The sequence below is a fragment of the Neofelis nebulosa genome, chromosome 13, assembly GCF_028018385.1.
Source record: "Neofelis nebulosa isolate mNeoNeb1 chromosome 13, mNeoNeb1.pri, whole genome shotgun sequence".
Classification (NCBI taxonomy): Eukaryota; Metazoa; Chordata; class Mammalia; order Carnivora; family Felidae; genus Neofelis; species Neofelis nebulosa.
Genome location: NC_080794.1, coordinates 1 through 16,466, shown reverse-complemented (window position 1 = coordinate 16,466; position 16,466 = coordinate 1). Strand labels below are relative to the sequence as shown.

Sequence of the window (16,466 nt, the reverse complement as noted above, 5' to 3'; positions counted from 1 at the left end):
AGGCTCTTGAGGCGCCCAGCGCCAGCCGCCCGCGTCTACGGCCATACCACCCTGAACGCGCCCGATCTCGTCTGATCTCGGAAGCTAAGCAGGGTCGGGCCTGGTTAGTACTTGGATGGGAGACCGCCTGGGAATACCGGGTGCTGTAGGCTTTTTCGCTTTTGGCCTTTGGCCTTTGGCCTCCTTGACCTCTCCTTTGGCGCCCGCCGCCCCTCCCCCCCTCCCTCCCTGGGTCCCTCTCTCCCCAGGGAGCGCGGCTGCTGGGGCCAAACACATCCCAGCCACGGATCCCTCTGCCCCTCCCGGGCCAGCAAAGCAGCCTGGCCTGGCCTGGCCCGGCCCCGCCCCGCCCCGCCCCGCCACGCACCCCAAGCCCGCACACAATCCCCCCCTCCCCCCCCACCCGGCACTTCACGAGGGGCACGCTCCCCGCTCCCCGCTCCCCGCACCCGGCCAGATCCCACTGCACCGGCTGGAAGCCACGTCCCAGCTTTGCACCTTTCCTGAGACACCACCCACACCGGCACCCGCACCCGCACGGAGGGGTGGGGGGGTGTGCGGTGAGGGCGGGACCGGAGGCTGGCGCCCGGGGACTGGAGGGTGGGGGCTGGGTGGGTGGATGCGAGAACCAGGAGCGGGCGGGCGGGGCCGCGAGACCCCAGACTCCCACTCCGCCACACGCCTGGGCTCCCTGGGTCCTGGACCTCTCCCCTCCCTCGAGCCCTCATCCCCAGGCAGGGTCCCTGGCATTTCGCGAGGCCCCGCTAGGGCAGCGGGCTCGGGCTGTTGATGTTCACTGGGGGCGCTGGCGCCTCCGGGGTGGGTATGCACCAGGTGGGGCAGACGGGAGGAGAAGGCCGGGTGGCTGGCTGCGCTCGCCCTGGGGCTGGGGAGGAGGCGCCGACACCCCGGCGGGGCGGGCCCCGGAAGGCACGGCCGGCCGGATGCCCCACGCTCGCTTCCACCCTCTTGCCAGTGAGTAGCCCGACCTGGTGCGGTGACGTGCGGTCCGGTGCGGTGCCGGATGGAAGCGGAGGCGGGCGTGGGGCCAAGCCGGGAGCGGCCTGCAAGAGTCCCGGGATCGGAGAACGCCGGGGCTTGCGCCTCAGCGCCTTGCCAGGGTCCTCTTGCGCGGCCTCCGCCACCCGCCCGGGGCCCGCGGCGGAGGGCGGCGGCAGGCAGGCAGGCAGGCAGGCAGGCGCGTGCACGGGTGAAGCGCCGCACCCGCTGGGCTGGGGACGCGTGGAGCAGGCTCTTGAGGCGCCCAGCCGCCAGCCGCCCGCGTCTACGGCCATACCACCCTGAACGCGCCCGATCTCGTCTGATCTCGGAAGCTAAGCAGGGTCGGGCCTGGTTAGTACTTGGATGGGAGACCGCCTGGGAATACCGGGTGCTGTAGGCTTTTTCGCTTTTGGCCTTTGGCCTTTGGCCTCCTTGACCTCTCCTTTGGCGCCCGCCGCCCCTCCCCCCCTCCCTCCCTGGGTCCCTCTCTCCCCAGGGAGCGCGGCTGCTGGGGCCAAACACATCCCAGCCACGGATCCCTCTGCCCCTCCCGGGCCAGCAAAGCAGCCTGGCCTGGCCTGGCCCGGCCCCGCCCCGCCCCGCCCCGCCACGCACCCCAAGCCCGCACACAACCCCCCCCCTCCCCCCCCACCCGGCACTTCACGAGGGGCACGCTCCCCGCTCCCCGCTCCCCGCACCCGGCCAGATCCCACTGCACCGGCTGGAAGCCACGTCCCAGCTTTGCACCTTTCCTGAGACACCACCCACACCGGCACCCGCACCCGCACGGAGGGGTGGGGGGGTGTGCGGTGAGGGCGGGACCGGAGGCTGGCGCCCGGGGACTGGAGGGTGGGGGCTGGGTGGGTGGATGCGAGAACCAGGAGCGGGCGGGCGGGGCCGCGAGACCCCAGACTCCCACTCCGCCACACGCCTGGGCTCCCTGGGTCCTGGACCTCTCCCCTCCCTCGAGCCCTCATCCCCAGGCAGGGTCCCTGGCATTTCGCGAGGCCCCGCTAGGGCAGCGGGCTCGGGCTGTTGATGTTCACTGGGGGCGCTGGCGCCTCCGGGGTGGGTATGCACCAGGTGGGGCAGACGGGAGGAGAAGGCCGGGTGGCTGGCTGCGCTCGCCCTGGGGCTGGGGAGGAGGCGCCGACACCCCGGCGGGGCGGGCCCCGGAAGGCACGGCCGGCCGGATGCCCCACGCTCGCTTCCACCCTCTTGCCAGTGAGTAGCCCGACCTGGTGCGGTGACGTGCGGTCCGGTGCGGTGCCGGATGGAAGCGGAGGCGGGCGTGGGGCCAAGCCGGGAGCGGCCTGCAAGAGTCCCGGGATCGGAGAACGCCGGGGCTTGCGCCTCAGCGCCTTGCCAGGGTCCTCTTGCGCGGCCTCCGCCACCCGCCCGGGGCCCGCGGCGGAGGGCGGCGGCAGGCAGGCAGGCAGGCAGGCAGGCGCGTGCACGGGTGAAGCGCCGCACCCGCTGGGCTGGGGACGCGTGGAGCAGGCTCTTGAGGCGCCCAGCGCCAGCCGCCCGCGTCTACGGCCATACCACCCTGAACGCGCCCGATCTCGTCTGATCTCGGAAGCTAAGCAGGGTCGGGCCTGGTTAGTACTTGGATGGGAGACCGCCTGGGAATACCGGGTGCTGTAGGCTTTTTCGCTTTTGGCCTTTGGCCTTTGGCCTCCTTGACCTCTCCTTTGGCGCCCGCCGCCCCTCCCCCCCTCCCTCCCTGGGTCCCTCTCTCCCCAGGGAGCGCGGCTGCTGGGGCCAAACACATCCCAGCCACGGATCCCTCTGCCCCTCCCGGGCCAGCAAAGCAGCCTGGCCTGGCCTGGCCCGGCCCCGCCCCGCCCCGCCCCGCCACGCACCCCAAGCCCGCACACAACCCCCCCCTCCCCCCCCACCCGGCACTTCACGAGGGGCACGCTCCCCGCTCCCCGCTCCCCGCACCCGGCCAGATCCCACTGCACCGGCTGGAAGCCACGTCCCAGCTTTGCACCTTTCCTGAGACACCACCCACACCGGCACCCGCACCCGCACGGAGGGGTGGGGGGGTGTGCGGTGAGGGCGGGACCGGAGGCTGGCGCCCGGGGACTGGAGGGTGGGGGCTGGGTGGGTGGATGCGAGAACCAGGAGCGGGCGGGCGGGGCCGCGAGACCCCAGACTCCCACTCCGCCACACGCCTGGGCTCCCTGGGTCCTGGACCTCTCCCCTCCCTCGAGCCCTCATCCCCAGGCAGGGTCCCTGGCATTTCGCGAGGCCCCGCTAGGGCAGCGGGCTCGGGCTGTTGATGTTCACTGGGGGCGCTGGCGCCTCCGGGGTGGGTATGCACCAGGTGGGGCAGACGGGAGGAGAAGGCCGGGTGGCTGGCTGCGCTCGCCCTGGGGCTGGGGAGGAGGCGCCGACACCCCGGCGGGGCGGGCCCCGGAAGGCACGGCCGGCCGGATGCCCCACGCTCGCTTCCACCCTCTTGCCAGTGAGTAGCCCGACCTGGTGCGGTGACGTGCGGTCCGGTGCGGTGCCGGATGGAAGCGGAGGCGGGCGTGGGGCCAAGCCGGGAGCGGCCTGCAAGAGTCCCGGGATCGGAGAACGCCGGGGCTTGCGCCTCAGCGCCTTGCCAGGGTCCTCTTGCGCGGCCTCCGCCACCCGCCCGGGGCCCGCGGCGGAGGGCGGCGGCAGGCAGGCAGGCAGGCAGGCAGGCGCGTGCACGGGTGAAGCGCCGCACCCGCTGGGCTGGGGACGCGTGGAGCAGGCTCTTGAGGCGCCCAGCGCCAGCCGCCCGCGTCTACGGCCATACCACCCTGAACGCGCCCGATCTCGTCTGATCTCGGAAGCTAAGCAGGGTCGGGCCTGGTTAGTACTTGGATGGGAGACCGCCTGGGAATACCGGGTGCTGTAGGCTTTTTCGCTTTTGGCCTTTGGCCTTTGGCCTCCTTGACCTCTCCTTTGGCGCCCGCCGCCCCTCCCCCCCCCTCCCTCCCTGGGTCCCTCTCTCCCCAGGGAGCGCGGCTGCTGGGGCCAAACACATCCCAGCCACGGATCCCTCTGCCCCTCCCGGGCCAGCAAAGCAGCCTGGCCTGGCCTGGCCCGGCCCCGCCCCGCCCCGCCCCGCCACGCACCCCAAGCCCGCACACAACCCCCCCCCTCCCCCCCCACCCGGCACTTCACGAGGGGCACGCTCCCCGCTCCCCGCTCCCCGCACCCGGCCAGATCCCACTGCACCGGCTGGAAGCCACGTCCCAGCTTTGCACCTTTCCTGAGACACCACCCACACCGGCACCCGCACCCGCACGGAGGGGTGGGGGGGGTGTGCGGTGAGGGCGGGACCGGAGGCTGGCGCCCGGGGACTGGAGGGTGGGGGCTGGGTGGGTGGATGCGAGAACCAGGAGCGGGCGGGCGGGGCCGCGAGACCCCAGACTCCCACTCCGCCACACGCCTGGGCTCCCTGGGTCCTGGACCTCTCCCCTCCCTCGAGCCCTCATCCCCAGGCAGGGTCCCTGGCATTTCGCGAGGCCCCGCTAGGGCAGCGGGCTCGGGCTGTTGATGTTCACTGGGGGCGCTGGCGCCTCCGGGGTGGGTATGCACCAGGTGGGGCAGACGGGAGGAGAAGGCCGGGTGGCTGGCTGCGCTCGCCCTGGGGCTGGGGAGGAGGCGCCGACACCCCGGCGGGGCGGGCCCCGGAAGGCACGGCCGGCCGGATGCCCCACGCTCGCTTCCACCCTCTTGCCAGTGAGTAGCCCGACCTGGTGCGGTGACGTGCGGTCCGGTGCGGTGCCGGATGGAAGCGGAGGCGGGCGTGGGGCCAAGCCGGGAGCGGCCTGCAAGAGTCCCGGGATCGGAGAACGCCGGGGCTTGCGCCTCAGCGCCTTGCCAGGGTCCTCTTGCGCGGCCTCCGCCACCCGCCCGGGGCCCGCGGCGGAGGGCGGCGGCAGGCAGGCAGGCAGGCAGGCAGGCGCGTGCACGGGTGAAGCGCCGCACCCGCTGGGCTGGGGACGCGTGGAGCAGGCTCTTGAGGCGCCCAGCGCCAGCCGCCCGCGTCTACGGCCATACCACCCTGAACGCGCCCGATCTCGTCTGATCTCGGAAGCTAAGCAGGGTCGGGCCTGGTTAGTACTTGGATGGGAGACCGCCTGGGAATACCGGGTGCTGTAGGCTTTTTCGCTTTTGGCCTTTGGCCTTTGGCCTCCTTGACCTCTCCTTTGGCGCCCGCCGCCCCTCCCCCCCTCCCTCCCTGGGTCACTCTCTCCCCAGGGAGCGCGGCTGCTGGGGCCAAACACATCCCAGCCACGGATCCCTCTGCCCCTCCCGGGCCAGCAAAGCAGCCTGGCCTGGCCTGGCCCGGCCCCGCCCCGCCCCGCCCCGCCACGCACCCCAAGCCCGCACACACCCCCCCCCTCCCCCCCCACCCGGCACTTCACGAGGGGCACGCTCCCCGCTCCCCGCTCCCCGCACCCGGCCAGATCCCACTGCACCGGCTGGAAGCCACGTCCCAGCTTTGCACCTTTCCTGAGACACCACCCACACCGGCACCCGCACCCGCACGGAGGGGTGGGGGGGTGTGCGGTGAGGGCGGGACCGGAGGCTGGCGCCCGGGGACTGGAGGGTGGGGGCTGGGTGGGTGGATGCGAGAACCAGGAGCGGGCGGGCGGGGCCGCGAGACCCCAGACTCCCACTCCGCCACACGCCTGGGCTCCCTGGGTCCTGGACCTCTCCCCTCCCTCGAGCCCTCATCCCCAGGCAGGGTCCCTGGCATTTCGCGAGGCCCCGCTAGGGCAGCGGGCTCGGGCTGTTGATGTTCACTGGGGGCGCTGGCGCCTCCGGGGTGGGTATGCACCAGGTGGGGCAGACGGGAGGAGAAGGCCGGGTGGCTGGCTGCGCTCGCCCTGGGGCTGGGGAGGAGGCGCCGACACCCCGGCGGGGCGGGCCCCGGAAGGCACGGCCGGCCGGATGCCCCACGCTCGCTTCCACCCTCTTGCCAGTGAGTAGCCCGACCTGGTGCGGTGACGTGCGGTCCGGTGCGGTGCCGGATGGAAGCGGAGGCGGGCGTGGGGCCAAGCCGGGAGCGGCCTGCAAGAGTCCCGGGATCGGAGAACGCCGGGGCTTGCGCCTCAGCGCCTTGCCAGGGTCCTCTTGCGCGGCCTCCGCCACCCGCCCGGGGCCCGCGGCGGAGGGCGGCGGCAGGCAGGCAGGCAGGCAGGCAGGCAGGCAGGCGCGTGCACGGGTGAAGCGCCGCACCCGCTGGGCTGGGGACGCGTGGAGCAGGCTCTTGAGGCGCCCAGCGCCAGCCGCCCGCGTCTACGGCCATACCACCCTGAACGCGCCCGATCTCGTCTGATCTCGGAAGCTAAGCAGGGTCGGGCCTGGTTAGTACTTGGATGGGAGACCGCCTGGGAATACCGGGTGCTGTAGGCTTTTTCGCTTTTGGCCTTTGGCCTTTGGCCTCCTTGACCTCTCCTTTGGCGCCCGCCGCCCCTCCCCCCTCCCTCCCTGGGTCCCTCTCTCCCCAGGGAGCGCGGCTGCTGGGGCCAAACACATCCCAGCCACGGATCCCTCTGCCCCTCCCGGGCCAGCAAAGCAGCCTGGCCTGGCCTGGCCCGGCCCCGCCCCGCCCCGCCCCGCCACGCACCCCAAGCCCGCACACAACCCCCCCCCTCCCCCCCCACCCGGCACTTCACGAGGGGCACGCTCCCCGCTCCCCGCTCCCCGCACCCGGCCAGATCCCACTGCACCGGCTGGAAGCCACGTCCCAGCTTTGCACCTTTCCTGAGACACCACCCACACCGGCACCCGCACCCGCACGGACGGGTGGGGGGGTGTGCGGTGAGGGCGGGACCGGAGGCTGGCGCCCGGGGACTGGAGGGTGGGGGCTGGGTGGGTGGATGCGAGAACCAGGAGCGGGCGGGCGGGGCCGCGAGACCCCAGACTCCCACTCCGCCACACGCCTGGGCTCCCTGGGTCCTGGACCTCTCCCCTCCCTCGAGCCCTCATCCCCAGGCAGGGTCCCTGGCATTTCGCGAGGCCCCGCTAGGGCAGCGGGCTCGGGCTGTTGATGTTCACTGGGGGCGCTGGCGCCTCCGGGGTGGGTATGCACCAGGTGGGGCAGACGGGAGGAGAAGGCCGGGTGGCTGGCTGCGCTCGCCCTGGGGCTGGGGAGGAGGCGCCGACACCCCGGCGGGGGCGGGCCCCGGAAGGCACGGCCGGCCGGATGCCCCACGCTCGCTTCCACCCTCTTGCCAGTGAGTAGCCCGACCTGGTGCGGTGACGTGCGGTCCGGTGCGGTGCCGGATGGAAGCGGAGGCGGGCGTGGGGCCAAGCCGGGAGCGGCCTGCAAGAGTCCCGGGATCGGAGAACGCCGGGGCTTGCGCCTCAGCGCCTTGCCAGGGTCCTCTTGCGCGGCCTCCGCCACCCGCCCGGGGCCCGCGGCGGAGGGCGGCGGCAGGCAGGCAGGCAGGCAGGCAGGCGCGTGCACGGGTGAAGCGCCGCACCCGCTGGGCTGGGGACGCGTGGAGCAGGCTCTTGAGGCGCCCAGCGCCAGCCGCCCGCGTCTACGGCCATACCACCCTGAACGCGCCCGATCTCGTCTGATCTCGGAAGCTAAGCAGGGTCGGGCCTGGTTAGTACTTGGATGGGAGACCGCCTGGGAATACCGGGTGCTGTAGGCTTTTTCGCTTTTGGCCTTTGGCCTTTGGCCTCCTTGACCTCTCCTTTGGCGCCCGCCGCCCCTCCCCCCTCCCTCCCTGGGTCCCTCTCTCCCCAGGGAGCGCGGCTGCTGGGGCCAAACACATCCCAGCCACGGATCCCTCTGCCCCTCCCGGGCCAGCAAAGCAGCCTGGCCTGGCCTGGCCCGGCCCCGCCCCGCCCCGCCCCGCCACGCACCCCAAGCCCGCACACAACCCCCCCCCTCCCCCCCCACCCGGCACTTCACGAGGGGCACGCTCCCCGCTCCCCGCTCCCCGCACCCGGCCAGATCCCACTGCACCGGCTGGAAGCCACGTCCCAGCTTTGCACCTTTCCTGAGACACCACCCACACCGGCACCCGCACCCGCACGGACGGGTGGGGGGGTGTGCGGTGAGGGCGGGACCGGAGGCTGGCGCCCGGGGACTGGAGGGTGGGGGCTGGGTGGGTGGATGCGAGAACCAGGAGCGGGCGGGCGGGGCCGCGAGACCCCAGACTCCCACTCCGCCACACGCCTGGGCTCCCTGGGTCCTGGACCTCTCCCCTCCCTCGAGCCCTCATCCCCAGGCAGGGTCCCTGGCATTTCGCGAGGCCCCGCTAGGGCAGCGGGCTCGGGCTGTTGATGTTCACTGGGGGCGCTGGCGCCTCCGGGGTGGGTATGCACCAGGTGGGGCAGACGGGAGGAGAAGGCCGGGTGGCTGGCTGCGCTCGCCCTGGGGCTGGGGAGGAGGCGCCGACACCCCCGGCGGGGGCGGGCCCCGGAAGGCACGGCCGGCCGGATGCCCCACGCTCGCTTCCACCCTCTTGCCAGTGAGTAGCCCGACCTGGTGCGGTGACGTGCGGTCCGGTGCGGTGCCGGATGGAAGCGGAGGCGGGCGTGGGGCCAAGCCGGGAGCGGCCTGCAAGAGTCCCGGGATCGGAGAACGCCGGGGCTTGCGCCTCAGCGCCTTGCCAGGGTCCTCTTGCGCGGCCTCCGCCACCCGCCCGGGGCCCGCGGCGGAGGGCGGCGGCAGGCAGGCAGGCAGGCAGGCAGGCAGGCAGGCGCGTGCACGGGTGAAGCGCCGCACCCGCTGGGCTGGGGACGCGTGGAGCAGGCTCTTGAGGCGCCCAGCGCCAGCCGCCCGCGTCTACGGCCATACCACCCTGAACGCGCCCGATCTCGTCTGATCTCGGAAGCTAAGCAGGGTCGGGCCTGGTTAGTACTTGGATGGGAGACCGCCTGGGAATACCGGGTGCTGTAGGCTTTTTCGCTTTTGGCCTTTGCCTTTGGCCTCCTTGACCTCTCCTTTGGCGCCCGCCGCCCCTCCCCCCCTCCCTCCCTGGGTCCCTCTCTCCCCAGGGAGCGCGGCTGCTGGGGCCAAACACATCCCAGCCACGGATCCCTCTGCCCCTCCCGGGCCAGCAAAGCAGCCTGGCCTGGCCTGGCCCGGCCCCGCCCCGCCCCGCCCCGCCACGCACCCCAAGCCCGCACACAACCCCCCCCCTCCCCCCCCACCCGGCACTTCACGAGGGGCACGCTCCCCGCTCCCCGCTCCCCGCACCCGGCCAGATCCCACTGCACCGGCTGGAAGCCACGTCCCAGCTTTGCACCTTTCCTGAGACACCACCCACACCGGCACCCGCACCCGCACGGAGGGGTGGGGGGGTGTGCGGTGAGGGCGGGACCGGAGGCTGGCGCCCGGGGACTGGAGGGTGGGGGCTGGGTGGGTGGATGCGAGAACCAGGAGCGGGCGGGCGGGGCCGCGAGACCCCCAGACTCCCACTCCGCCACACGCCTGGGCTCCCTGGGTCCTGGACCTCTCCCCTCCCTCGAGCCCTCATCCCCAGGCAGGGTCCCTGGCATTTCGCGAGGCCCCGCTAGGGCAGCGGGCTCGGGCTGTTGATGTTCACTGGGGGCGCTGGCGCCTCCGGGGTGGGTATGCACCAGGTGGGGCAGACGGGAGGAGAAGGCCGGGTGGCTGGCTGCGCTCGCCCTGGGGCTGGGGAGGAGGCGCCGACACCCCGGCGGGGCGGGCCCCGGAAGGCACGGCCGGCCGGATGCCCCACGCTCGCTTCCACCCTCTTGCCCAGTGAGTAGCCCGACCTGGTGCGGTGACGTGCGGTCCGGTGCGGTGCCGGATGGAAGCGGAGGCGGGCGTGGGGCCAAGCCGGGAGCGGCCTGCAAGAGTCCCGGGATCGGAGAACGCCGGGGCTTGCGCCTCAGCGCCTTGCCAGGGTCCTCTTGCGCGGCCTCTGCCACCCGCCCGGGGCCCGCGGCGGAGGGCGGCGGCAGGCAGGCAGGCAGGCAGGCGCGTGCACGGGTGAAGCGCCGCACCCGCTGGGCTGGGGACGCGTGGAGCAGGCTCTTGAGGCGCCCAGCGCCAGCCGCCCGCGTCTACGGCCATACCACCCTGAACGCGCCCGATCTCGTCTGATCTCGGAAGCTAAGCAGGGTCGGGCCTGGTTAGTACTTGGATGGGAGACCGCCTGGGAATACCGGGTGCTGTAGGCTTTTTCGCTTTTGGCCTTTGGCCTTTGGCCTCCTTGACCTCTCCTTTGGCGCCCGCCGCCCCTCCCCCCCTCCCTCCCTGGGTCCCTCTCTCCCCAGGGAGCGCGGCTGCTGGGGCCAAACACATCCCAGCCACGGATCCCTCTGCCCCTCCCGGGCCAGCAAAGCAGCCTGGCCTGGCCTGGCCCGGCCCCGCCCCGCCCCGCCCCGCCACGCACCCCAAGCCCGCACACACCCCCCCCTCCCCCCCCAACCCGGCACTTCACGAGGGGCATGCTCCCCGCTCCCCGCTCCCCGCACCCGGCCAGATCCCACTGCACCGGCTGGAAGCCACGTCCCAGCTTTGCACCTTTCCTGAGACACCACCCACACCGGCACCCGCACCCGCACGGAGGGGTGGGGGGGTGTGCGGTGAGGGCGGGACCGGAGGCTGGCGCCCGGGGACTGGAGGGTGGGGGCTGGGTGGGTGGATGCGAGAACCAGGAGCGGGCGGGCGGGGCCGCGAGACCCCAGACTCCCACTCCGCCACACGCCTGGGCTCCCTGGGTCCTGGACCTCTCCCCTCCCTCGAGCCCTCATCCCCAGGCAGGGTCCCTGGCATTTCGCGAGGCCCCGCTAGGGCAGCGGGCTCGGGCTGTTGATGTTCACTGGGGGCGCTGGCGCCTCCGGGGTGGGTATGCACCAGGTGGGGCAGACGGGAGGAGAAGGCCGGGTGGCTGGCTGCGTTCGCCCTGGGGCTGGGAGGAGGCGCCGACACCCCGGCGGGGCGGGCCCCGGAAGGCACGGCCGGCCGGATGCCCCACGCTCGCTTCCACCCTCTTGCCAGTGAGTAGCCCGACCTGGTGCGGTGACGTGCGGTCCGGTGCGGTGCCGGATGGAAGCGGAGGCGGGCGTGGGGCCAAGCCGGGAGCGGCCTGCAAGAGTCCCGGGATCGGAGAACGCCGGGGCTTGCGCCTCAGCGCCTTGCCAGGGTCCTCTTGCGCGGCCTCCACCACCCGCCCGGGGCCCGCGGCGGAGGGCGGCGGCAGGCAGGCAGGCAGGCAGGCAGGCGCGTGCACGGGTGAAGCGCCGCACCCGCTGGGCTGGGGACGCGTGGAGCAGGCTCTTGAGGCGCCCAGCGCCAGCCGCCCGCGTCTACGGCCATACCACCCTGAACGCGCCCGATCTCGTCTGATCTCGGAAGCTAAGCAGGGTCGGGCCTGGTTAGTACTTGGATGGGAGACCGCCTGGGAATACCGGGTGCTGTAGGCTTTTTCGCTTTTGGCCTTTGGCCTTTGGCCTCCTTGACCTCTCCTTTGGCGCCCGCCGCCCCTCCCCCCCTCCCTCCCTGGGTCCCTCTCTCCCCAGGGAGCCCGGCTGCTGGGGCCAAACACATCCCAGCCACGGATCCCTCTGCCCCTCCCGGCCAGCAAAGCAGCCTGGCCTGGCCTGGCCCGGCCCCGCCCCGCCCCGCCCCGCCACGCACCCCAAGCCCGCACACAATCCCCCCCTCCCCCCCCACCGGCACTTCACGAGGGCACGCTCCCCGCTCCCCGCTCCCCGCACCCGGCCAGATCCCACTGCACCGGCTGGAAGCCACGTCCCAGCTTTGCACCTTTCCTGAGACACCACCCACACCGGCACCCGCACCCGCACGGAGGGGTGGGGGGGTGTGCGTTGAGGGCGGGACCGGAGGCTGGCGCCCGGGGACTGGAGGGTGGGGGCTGGGTGGGTGGATGCGAGAACCAGGAGCGGGCGGGCGGGGCCCGGAGACCCCAGACTCCCACTCCGCCACACGCCTGGGCTCCCTGGGTCCTGGACCTCTCCCCTCCCTCGAGCCCTCATCCCCAGGCAGGGTCCCTGGCATTTCGCGAGGCCCCGCTAGGGCAGCGGGCTCGGGCTGTTGATGTTCACTGGGGGCGCTGGCGCCTCCGGGGTGGGTATGCACCAGGTGGGGCAGACGGGAGGAGAAGGCCGGGTGGCTGGCTGCGCTCGCCCTGGGGCTGGGGAGGAGGCGCCGACACCCCGGCGGGGCGGGCCCCGGAAGGCACGGCCGGCCGGATGCCCCACGCTCGCTTCCACCCTCTTGCCAGTGAGTAGCCCGACCTGGTGCGGTGACGTGCGGTCCGGTGCGGTGCCGGATGGAAGCGGAGGCGGGCGTGGGGCCAAGCCGGGAGCGGCCTGCAAGAGTCCCGGGATCGGAGAACGCCGGGGCTTGCGCCTCAGCGCCTTGCCAGGGTCCTCTTGCGCGGCCTCCGCCACCCGCCCGGGGCCCGCGGCGGAGGGCGGCGGCAGGCAGGCAGGCAGGCAGGCAGGCGCGTGCACGGGTGAAGCGCCGCACCCGCTGGGCTGGGGACGCGTGGAGCAGGCTCTTGAGGCGCCCAGCGCCAGCCGCCCGCGTCTACGGCCATACCACCCTGAACGCGCCCGATCTCGTCTGATCTCGGAAGCTAAGCAGGGTCGGGCCTGGTTAGTACTTGGATGGGAGACCGCCTGGGAATACCGGGTGCTGTAGGCTTTTTCGCTTTTGGCCTTTGGCCTTTGGCCTCCTTGACCTCTCCTTTGGCGCCCGCCGCCCCTCCCCCCCTCCCTCCCTGGGTCCCTCTCTCCCCAGGGAGCGCGGCTGCTGGGGCCAAACACATCCCAGCCACGGATCCCTCTGCCCCTCCCGGGCCAGCAAAGCAGCCTGGCCTGGCCTGGCCCGGCCCCGCCCCGCCCCGCCCCGCCACGCACCCCAAGCCCGCACACACCCCCCCCCTCCCCCCCCACCCGGCACTTCACGAGGGGCACGCTCCCCGCTCCCCGCTCCCCGCACCCGGCCAGATCCCACTGCACCGGCTGGAAGCCACGTCCCAGCTTTGCACCTTTCCTGAGACACCACCCACACCGGCACCCACACCCGCACGGAGGGGTGGGGGGGTGTGCGGTGAGGGCGGGACCGGAGGCTGGCGCCCGGGGACTGGAGGGTGGGGGCTGGGTGGGTGGATGCGAGAACCAGGAGCGGGCGGGCGGGGCCGCGAGACCCCAGACTCCCACTCCGCCACACGCCTGGGCTCCCTGGGTCCTGGACCTCTCCCCTCCCTCGAGCCCTCATCCCCAGGCAGGGTCCCTGGCATTTCGCGAGGCCCCGCTAGGGCAGCGGGCTCGGGCTGTTGATGTTCACTGGGGGCGCTGGCGCCTCCGGGGTGGGTATGCACCAGGTGGGGCAGACGGGAGGAGAAGGCCGGGTGGCTGGCTGCGCTCGCCCTGGGGCTGGGGAGGAGGCGCCGACACCCCGGCGGGGCGGGCCCCGGAAGGCACGGCCGGCCGGATGCCCCACGCTCGCTTCCACCCTCTTGCCAGTGAGTAGCCCGACCTGGTGCGGTGACGTGCGGTCCGGTGCGGTGCCGGATGGAAGCGGAGGCGGGCGTGGGGCCAAGCCGGGAGCGGCCTGCAAGAGTCCCGGGATCGGAGAACGCCGGGGCTTGCGCCTCAGCGCCTTGCCAGGGTCCTCTTGCGCGGCCTCCGCCACCCGCCCGGGGCCCGCGGCGGAGGGCGGCGGCAGGCAGGCAGGCAGGCAGGCAGGCGCGTGCACGGGTGAAGCGCCGCACCCGCTGGGCTGGGGACGCGTGGAGCAGGCTCTTGAGGCGCCCAGCGCCAGCCGCCCGCGTCTACGGCCATACCACCCTGAACGCGCCCGATCTCGTCTGATCTCGGAAGCTAAGCAGGGTCGGGCCTGGTTAGTACTTGGATGGGAGACCGCCTGGGAATACCGGGTGCTGTAGGCTTTTTCGCTTTTGGCCTTTGGCCTTTGGCCTCCTTGACCTCTCCTTTGGCGCCCGCCGCCCCTCCCCCCCTCCCTCCCTGGGTCCCTCTCTCCCCAGGGAGCGCGGCTGCTGGGGCCAAACACATCCCAGCCACGGATCCCTCTGCCCCTCCCGGGCCAGCAAAGCAGCCTGGCCTGGCCTGGCCCGGCCCCGCCCCGCCCCGCCCCGCCACGCACCCCAAGCCCGCACACACCCCCCCCCTCCCCCCCCACCCGGCACTTCACGAGGGGCACGCTCCCCGCTCCCCGCTCCCCGCACCCGGCCAGATCCCACTGCACCGGCTGGAAGCCACGTCCCAGCTTTGCACCTTTCCTGAGACACCACCCACACCGGCACCCGCACCCGCACGGAGGGGTGGGGGGGTGTGCGGTGAGGGCGGGACCGGAGGCTGGCGCCCGGGGACTGGAGGGTGGGGGCTGGGTGGGTGGATGCGAGAACCAGGAGCGGGCGGGCGGGGCCGCGAGACCCCAGACTCCCACTCCGCCACACGCCTGGGCTCCCTGGGTCCTGGACCTCTCCCCTCCCTCGAGCCCTCATCCCCAGGCAGGGTCCCTGGCATTTCGCGAGGCCCCGCTAGGGCAGCGGGCTCGGGCTGTTGATGTTCACTGGGGGCGCTGGCGCCTCCGGGGTGGGTATGCACCAGGTGGGGCAGACGGGAGGAGAAGGCCGGGTGGCTGGCTGCGCTCGCCCTGGGGCTGGGGAGGAGGCGCCGACACCCCGGCGGGGCGGGCCCCGGAAGGCACGGCCGGCCGGATGCCCCACGCTCGCTTCCACCCTCTTGCCAGTGAGTAGCCCGACCTGGTGCGGTGACGTGCGGTCCGGTGCGGTGCCGGATGGAAGCGGAGGCGGGCGTGGGGCCAAGCCGGGAGCGGCCTGCAAGAGTCCCGGGATCGGAGAACGCCGGGGCTTGCGCCTCAGCGCCTTGCCAGGGTCCTCTTGCGCGGCCTCCACCACCCGCCCGGGGCCCGCGGCGGAGGGCGGCGGCAGGCAGGCAGGCAGGCAGGCAGGCGCGTGCACGGGTGAAGCGCCGCACCCGCTGGGCTGGGGACGCGTGGAGCAGGCTCTTGAGGCGCCCAGCGCCAGCCGCCCGCGTCTACGGCCATACCACCCTGAACGCGCCCGATCTCGTCTGATCTCGGAAGCTAAGCAGGGTCGGGCCTGGTTAGTACTTGGATGGGAGACCGCCTGGGAATACCGGGTGCTGTAGGCTTTTTCGCTTTTGGCCTTTGGCCTTTGGCCTCCTTGACCTCTCCTTTGGCGCCCGCCGCCCCTCCCCCCCTCCCTCCCTGGGTCCCTCTCTCCCCAGGGAGCGCGGCTGCTGGGGCCAAACACATCCCAGCCACGGATCCCTCTGCCCCTCCCGGGCCAGCAAAGCAGCCTGGCCTGGCCTGGCCCGGCCCCGCCCCGCCCCGCCCCGCCACGCACCCCAAGCCCGCACACAATCCCCCCCTCCCCCCCCACCCGGCACTTCACGAGGGGCACGCTCCCCGCTCCCCGCTCCCCGCACCCGGCCAGATCCCACTGCACCGGCTGGAAGCCACGTCCCAGCTTTGCACCTTTCCTGAGACACCACCCACACCGGCACCCGCACCCGCACGGAGGGGTGGGGGGGTGTGCGTTGAGGGCGGGACCGGAGGCTGGCGCCCGGGGACTGGAGGGTGGGGGCTGGGTGGGTGGATGCGAGAACCAGGAGCGGGCGGGCGGGGCCGGGAGACCCCAGACTCCCACTCCGCCACACGCCTGGGCTCCCTGGGTCCTGGACCTCTCCCCTCCCTCGAGCCCTCATCCCCAGGCAGGGTCCCTGGCATTTCGCGAGGCCCCGCTAGGGCAGCGGGCTCGGGCTGTTGATGTTCACTGGGGGCGCTGGCGCCTCCGGGGTGGGTATGCACCAGGTGGGGCAGACGGGAGGAGAAGGCCGGGTGGCTGGCTGCGCTCGCCCTGGGGCTGGGGAGGAGGCGCCGACACCCCGGCGGGGCGGGCCCCGGAAGGCACGGCCGGCCGGATGCCCCACGCTCGCTTCCACCCTCTTGCCAGTGAGTAGCCCGACCTGGTGCGGTGACGTGCGGTCCGGTGCGGTGCCGGATGGAAGCGGAGGCGGGCGTGGGGCCAAGCCGGGAGCGGCCTGCAAGAGTCCCGGGATCGGAGAACGCCGGGGCTTGCGCCTCAGCGCCTTGCCAGGGTCCTCTTGCGCGGCCTCCGCCACCCGCCCGGGGCCCGCGGCGGAGGGCGGCGGCAGGCAGGCAGGCAGGCAGGCAGGCGCGTGCACGGGTGAAGCGCCGCACCCGCTGGGCTGGGGACGCGTGGAGCAGGCTCTTGAGGCGCCCAGCGCCAGCCGCCCGCGTCTACGGCCATACCACCCTGAACGCGCCCGATCTCGTCTGATCTCGGAAGCTAAGCAGGGTCGGGCCTGGTTAGTACTTGGATGGGAGACCGCCTGGGAATACCGGGTGCTGTAGGCTTTTTCGCTTTTGGCCTTTGGCCTTTGGCCTCCTTGACCTCTCCTTTGGCGCCCGCCGC

The 16,466-nt window shown here is 73.5% G+C and overlaps 14 non-coding genes across 14 annotated transcripts; all 14 read left to right on the top strand.

The window, feature by feature from the left end:
• Positions 1-33: 33 nt before the first annotated feature.
• Positions 34-152, top strand: LOC131493864 (5S ribosomal RNA). Its single transcript, XR_009252943.1, has one exon. It is a non-coding gene; the product is annotated as a 5S ribosomal RNA (ribosomal RNA).
• A 1,131-nt stretch (positions 153-1,283) lies between these two features.
• On the top strand, positions 1,284-1,402 carry LOC131493852 (5S ribosomal RNA). The gene has a single exon (XR_009252932.1). It is a non-coding gene; the product is annotated as a 5S ribosomal RNA (ribosomal RNA).
• Positions 1,403-2,533: 1,131 nt separating this feature from the next.
• Positions 2,534-2,652, top strand: LOC131493840 (5S ribosomal RNA). The gene has a single exon (XR_009252921.1). It is a non-coding gene; the product is annotated as a 5S ribosomal RNA (ribosomal RNA).
• A 1,130-nt stretch (positions 2,653-3,782) lies between these two features.
• Positions 3,783-3,901, top strand: LOC131493828 (5S ribosomal RNA). Its single transcript, XR_009252910.1, has one exon. It is a non-coding gene; the product is annotated as a 5S ribosomal RNA (ribosomal RNA).
• A 1,134-nt stretch (positions 3,902-5,035) lies between these two features.
• Positions 5,036-5,154, top strand: LOC131493817 (5S ribosomal RNA). The gene has a single exon (XR_009252899.1). It is a non-coding gene; the product is annotated as a 5S ribosomal RNA (ribosomal RNA).
• A 1,138-nt stretch (positions 5,155-6,292) lies between these two features.
• LOC131493805 (5S ribosomal RNA) lies at positions 6,293-6,411 on the top strand. The gene has a single exon (XR_009252888.1). It is a non-coding gene; the product is annotated as a 5S ribosomal RNA (ribosomal RNA).
• A 1,131-nt stretch (positions 6,412-7,542) lies between these two features.
• On the top strand, positions 7,543-7,661 carry LOC131493793 (5S ribosomal RNA). The gene has a single exon (XR_009252877.1). It is a non-coding gene; the product is annotated as a 5S ribosomal RNA (ribosomal RNA).
• A 1,140-nt stretch (positions 7,662-8,801) lies between these two features.
• LOC131493781 (5S ribosomal RNA) lies at positions 8,802-8,920 on the top strand. The gene has a single exon (XR_009252866.1). It is a non-coding gene; the product is annotated as a 5S ribosomal RNA (ribosomal RNA).
• Positions 8,921-10,048: 1,128 nt separating this feature from the next.
• Positions 10,049-10,167, top strand: LOC131493770 (5S ribosomal RNA). The gene has a single exon (XR_009252855.1). It is a non-coding gene; the product is annotated as a 5S ribosomal RNA (ribosomal RNA).
• A 1,129-nt stretch (positions 10,168-11,296) lies between these two features.
• On the top strand, positions 11,297-11,415 carry LOC131494182 (5S ribosomal RNA). Its single transcript, XR_009253244.1, has one exon. It is a non-coding gene; the product is annotated as a 5S ribosomal RNA (ribosomal RNA).
• Positions 11,416-12,542: 1,127 nt separating this feature from the next.
• On the top strand, positions 12,543-12,661 carry LOC131494116 (5S ribosomal RNA). Its single transcript, XR_009253182.1, has one exon. It is a non-coding gene; the product is annotated as a 5S ribosomal RNA (ribosomal RNA).
• A 1,130-nt stretch (positions 12,662-13,791) lies between these two features.
• LOC131494000 (5S ribosomal RNA) lies at positions 13,792-13,910 on the top strand. The gene has a single exon (XR_009253071.1). It is a non-coding gene; the product is annotated as a 5S ribosomal RNA (ribosomal RNA).
• Positions 13,911-15,040: 1,130 nt separating this feature from the next.
• Positions 15,041-15,159, top strand: LOC131493882 (5S ribosomal RNA). Its single transcript, XR_009252960.1, has one exon. It is a non-coding gene; the product is annotated as a 5S ribosomal RNA (ribosomal RNA).
• A 1,130-nt stretch (positions 15,160-16,289) lies between these two features.
• On the top strand, positions 16,290-16,408 carry LOC131493724 (5S ribosomal RNA). The gene has a single exon (XR_009252818.1). It is a non-coding gene; the product is annotated as a 5S ribosomal RNA (ribosomal RNA).
• Positions 16,409-16,466: the final 58 nt, after the last annotated feature.